The following is a 6,053-nucleotide window of genomic DNA, read 5'->3' as shown; positions in this document are numbered from 1 at the left end:
GTGTTGCGCTGTGCTGGAGTCTAATTATACAGTCGCCGTCCTCGACCCTCGGCAGCAGACAGGAGACTGGTCAATATAACACTCAATAGCCACAAGGATTCATCTTGATCCTAGTAAGAATCAGATGTTCCTCGTATATATGCCGTGGGAAAGGAATTAAATTCGTTCCTTTCACATATCGGTCTTTCAAAGGTAAATTCTAACCGTTATTAGTAATGAGTGCCATTTATGAATTATCATTCATCATAGTCACTTCATAGGATAAATACAGTATAATTTATTTATTTTTTATCCTGGACAACAACAACATTCGGGAAGGAAAATAAAAAGGATAATACATTGTATTATTACAGCTTGCTCTTGATTTTAAATGATGAAGTTCGACTATGCATAGAACTTAGAGAATTGCACGATTTACCAAATATTTAAGAGTGTTAAGGGCAAATCTACAGGGAGCAAACTGTACCAAGTGTCCTGACCAATGTAATATTTCCAGAAAAAATAGGACTTCTCCCCTCCTTTGAAACGTTGAGGGTTGCCGTCGGCGCTGCTAGGTACGCTGCGCCCTCTCGAATTACCAAACTCGCTCAAGGAAACTATTAAACTAACAATCGACACCCGAAAATTGAGAACGAAAATAAAACAAGTTTCCGAACAGCGCGGCATCGAAATTAGACGTTACTAAGCCAATCTGGAATAAATGAACAACTCCTTCCGGTGCGCAGCAGTGGGGCGGAGACCTGCATGATTGATCGCACTGAAGGAATGGGTCCAAAAAGAATGTAGTCAGTGGGCGCAACCTATCCCAAGAGCGCCTGGGGCATTGAGTAGGCGTCTCATAGGCGACTGAGGCAGGAACGGTTCCACACGAGAGTCGTTCCATCTACAACCAGTTCCTTTTTGGTGAAAGCTAAAATTTTTGCTACTAAAGTTGTTGACAAGGATTCGTTTGACGTAAAATCTATTTTGAGATCTAATTACTTTAGCTTAGTCTACTAAACGAAAAAACAAATCAAAGAAATACAGTTGTAATAAAAGATTGGTAATTCGGTCAGTAAACTCAAATATTTGCAGACCATCAATCAGTGATAAACATTTTCAATTATAGTGCTAGGAAGATTTGAACTTTAAAAAATTATTATTGAACGAAACGTACACAATACAACTTTTATAAAACGTTCTCAATAGTATTTATTTAGTAAAGTGGCAGATTAAACGAAGAGCATAAAGAGGTCATGGGCCCATCTGAGTTATTGAAAAAGACGATGTAATGAAAAAAATTACCCCGATACTGTATGTAAAAGATTTCGCTTATTTAAAGCTTGCTATTGGCGATGGATAATTTGATATGACTACAACGTCCTAAATCCGATTATCCTTACAAACTTAACAACTAAACTTTGAGTACTGATAAATGTCTTTTTAATCATTTAATTTGTTGCTGTACCTAAATGGAAAATAAATTATAGTAAAGACAGTAGTTAAGTAAAACCAAAGTGCAAAAAATGTGTTCTGCCCCAGCCCCTGATAAATTGTATCATCTACTTTATTTAATTGTAAACAATTTTAAAACTAAAACAGGAATTTTAACGAGATCTATTAGCAAAAACGCTAATGAGTGTAAACATGTTTTTGAGTAAAAATGGTTTTAAATATAGAAAGCATAAAAATAGGTTCAAAAAAGGTAAGATTATTGGAGCCTGATTTATAAAAAAGATGAAAACTATTCAAATGCACAATTATTAGTTATCATAAATGTAATTATAGAGCTTTAGATACAATATTTATTTCCACATGTCTGTTTGTTAGAAACTTATAAATAATTACCAAACGTTTGAAGGGTTTGCACTGTTCATTTTCTTATACCTTACCCATATAAGTTTGATAAAATTTGAACAAATTTTGATAACTTTTATTATAAAATACTTATTAGGATAAACCATTGTTTTCATATTTGATAAACTTTCTTCCACAATAACAAACAGAACCACAATCATAGGTATGGGGATTGAAAGTACATGTTCATTTGTAAAAAGGTGTAATGGTGTTAGCCCGTGGATAATAGCAGGCATGTGCTAGCGCAGTAATAGTTGCTGAAGAGAAGGCGCTTGGTGGTCATAATTGATGGTACGTCGCGCCGCTTGAACGGTTGATGATGATTAGCGACTGTTAACTTTTATTGATTTATCTCGTCGAGTTATTACCATATGTGCTATTGTTTGCGTAATCGCCATGTTTTATTCAACGCCGTGTTCATTCCTGATGTGTGTGCGTTGTGTTTAAATGTTTTAATTGCCGAGAATCGCTTTGACTGGGGATGCAAGGCGGTCCTCGAAACTTCTTCCGGCCACTCTCCATTCTTCCTGGGCGCCTTCTTGCAGATCTTCCTTCTTGCCGAAGTATTATTATTTTCCTCTCTTGAAGGTGTTATGATAGTGTATCACTTACTTCCTGTTGTAGCGACGTTTTATTAGCTATAATAGTATACGATGATCATTTTTCCTGGTCAGCACCTGATTCTCATCCTCTTATGAGGATTTTATGGAGGTCAAATGCTATTGGGTTAATGCCAAGGTGCTAACCAAAGACTGTTTGTTTTTCATAGAACATTACTCGATCAAAATCAACATCAATCATTATAATGTTATAGAATCTAATTTATTATTAGTTCTAATAAAAAAATAGAAACAAAGGACATTGGGGGGTTTGTATACAAGATATAAATAGAAATGGGCACCCAAAGTAATAACCATATCTTATAAAAACATATATGCCATTTTCATAACGTGAAGAGAAAAATCACTAATATGTAATCACATATTCTAGTTTTGTTTAATCTGAAAGTACATAATCTTAAATTTTAATAACTAGTCAATTTTGAATATTTTAAGAAACATTTATATAAAAACCGCGTTAATTTCATCAATTAAACTAAACACACTACACTGAAAATATCATGTGGGAAACAGAACTATAGAAAAAGGTAAGAACGGAGAAAAATTAATAAAAACAGAAATCTCACTGAAATAAACAATTTATACTGCACCTGATGAGACAATGAGAATGCCATGTATATATTGTAATTGTTTTTAATTTAAGAATCTCTGATGTAAAAATGATATAAATTTATCGTATTAAGCTTCTTTATTGTCGACTTTTTTCGATATCTTCAAACGAACATGGCTCCAGATTCCAAGAGTCAAATATTTAACAGCATAAGATTCCGGAGGCTGCATTAAGAGGAAAGATAAACTGGAGCTAAACTCAAAATTCATATTAAATCAAACCTTCCCACAGTGGCTACGTTGTGTGTATTTATGGTATGTTTTCGGCTAATTTTAGAATTATAATTAACACTTCCCAATGAAAAGCAGTGAATTACACTATATAATCTTAGTATCATAGTACTTATTTCAGAACATGTCTTTGGATAAAATTTTGTAGGTGTAGAATCGCAAATGGAGAAGTGAGCCAGCCCTTTTACATTACTATATTCTATAGATACAACCATCCAAATAAAAGACTTCTCTTCAAAATAAGTGCAAAACCTATCAAAAGGACTATGCGAAATGTATCAAGTCACCCTGTGAAATATGCCGGTTGTCTTTAACTATTTAAGTATTAAATAAGTCTGAAATAAGTATTAAAGCAAACGTCACAGATATGCAAGACTTAGATGTTGTAAATAGATCAGAATAATTAGGTTTTGGCAACTCTGTATGCATGTCTGGCTTCCTAGCACTGGTTTTAGGACATATTCTTATGTTGATGAAGAGTGTATCGTCTGAAAACGTAAAAATCCAACACATGGCTAGTTGGAAAATAACATACTGATATGGTAACATATATTAGTGTGTTTTTGTAAGAAAATCACAAATCTTTTATAAATCAATATTTTTTAATATATACTAGAGTTAAATACAATTTAACCAAATCCGAAATACTACAGGAAACACCATAAATGGTTTTCTAGTCGATGTTCCACTTTCACTTGTGCTTGTGTGACGTGTTGTCTGTACTCTTGACTTCTGTTCAGTGACAACGTTTGGGTTCATATTCTCCAGCTGAACTTCAAGCTATTGGTGTACTAGTCAGGTACGATACAAACTGTTTGAGCGGTAGTCCATTGCAGCAACTTTCAGGATTTAAGTGCATCCCGAGTGTCCTATCCTTTCAAATCACCCATCGTGAATGATAGACTTTAAACATAGAATATAATTTTAAGTTGGAATTTTGGGTCCGGGTAATTTGCGAGAAAGAAACTAATCAGGATCCAGTTGCAGGATGAACAAGGTAAGTAATGAAGTGGCAGGTTGTACGGTGCCCTCATTAGTCGACTGAAGAGCCCGACACCGGTGACAGAGTCTGCTCGACGGAGCGAGGACCGATATAACTGATTTGTCCAGTATTTTATGCAATAGTGGTCAGACCGGCGCGGAGCAGAGCTGTGTCCCCGGGCTCCCTACATGTCGGTGTGTGAGCGTGCGTATGAGAGTCCACCACCTGCACAACCACACGACAGCTCAACTTTTAATTAGTTTATAGTTACAAGGAAACGTCATTAAAAATACATCGCTAAGGAACGATACTGATATGATAATGGTATCCAACAGTTGGTGGTGGTTGTTGGATCACACTGCTCGTTAATCACCTCTCAGAAGGCGAATCACAAAACTCTTTTTTTATCAAAATAACTTAACAAAATTCCACACGCAATCTCTAAAGTAAACGCCACAATGTCAATGGTAATTATAACAATACTAATTCCACATTCAGGTATAAACAAACAAAAATCCAAACATTATATACAGATAGATTTATGAAAGTAAGAACTATGTGATCCAATGATACAACCCCAACAAAGAACTGAGTGAGACAATCTGTATTGGAAATAGCTAACGGAGTCAAATCAAGCCTTAGAAGAAGTAATAACTGTAACTAATGTTGTACAAACAATAACAAAAAAATTACAAATGTATCTAATATGATTTTAAATATAGCTTTATGTATGAATTTTGTCATTTATATCAGCAATACTATGAAGTTAAACGACCACTACATATGTATACTTCACTATGTATTAACTTAGAAAATAAAAGATAAGATTGAGAGTTTATTTTAAATATTTTATCTCCTCCGAAACTAATTTCTTTGGTTACTTTACAAAAGGAAGTGTTAAATATTTTGCATGTGGTTACTGTGTACGCCTAAGCACGGTGGTTAGTGGATTAGGAATCCTTCGTGGATTAGTAAAGTGACAGGCCAATAGACCGCGATCTGTTTATTATAAACGATAGGTTATTCCATTTTACGTGCACGAATGCTCGTTAATTCTTCACCACGCTTATTTTGAGCAGAGTATATACACTCACTAAGATCAGTACGAACTCGCCGCGGCCAGGGGAGACCACGTCCTAGCAGACCTACGGCTCCGGCCATGCATCGAGAGATAGCGGTAGTCAAGGCCACTAGCAAGCGCCACGAATGGACATTAAATCTCCGTTTATAATTAGGTTGGATGCAGCCGAACCCGTTGCGTGCACAAGCTTATTGATGGCCTTCATGCCACGAGTGTTAACGGTACTAAATCTATCACCACACCTAGCAAATCAATACCGCAGGGGTCTCTCCTGGTGCCAAACTTATTTCACCCGGGAAACCTACGCATCCTACAAGTCTCTGGACACAACATTATCGCCGATAAATCAAGTTGTACACCTAACAAATCAGTAGCGGGTGATCCGCAGGGGTCTCTCCTGTGCCAATCTTTTTCTTACAATGTTCAACTTGTACCGAACCTACGCGTCGTCACCTACTCTATTTCTTGGATTATCTTTTTGATTCATGGAACCGGGGTCGGCTGTACATTTCCATGTGCATGGCTGTACGTACGACCGTGTTTAACTACCTTGTTAAGGTTTCAAATGCAAATTTCCTTGTGTTGCAGCTTGTACAGAAATTACAGATGTGCAAGTCCATTTCATTCCTCAGATTTCATAGGCTCATATTTTCCACTGACATAACTACTTTAGTTTGCATGAGTACAAGTAAAG

This window comes from Homalodisca vitripennis, chromosome 3 (genome assembly GCF_021130785.1).
Source record: "Homalodisca vitripennis isolate AUS2020 chromosome 3, UT_GWSS_2.1, whole genome shotgun sequence".
Taxonomy (NCBI): domain Eukaryota; kingdom Metazoa; phylum Arthropoda; class Insecta; order Hemiptera; family Cicadellidae; genus Homalodisca; species Homalodisca vitripennis.
The sequence above is the reverse complement of the archived record's forward strand: the minus strand, read 5'-3'. Positions refer to the sequence as shown.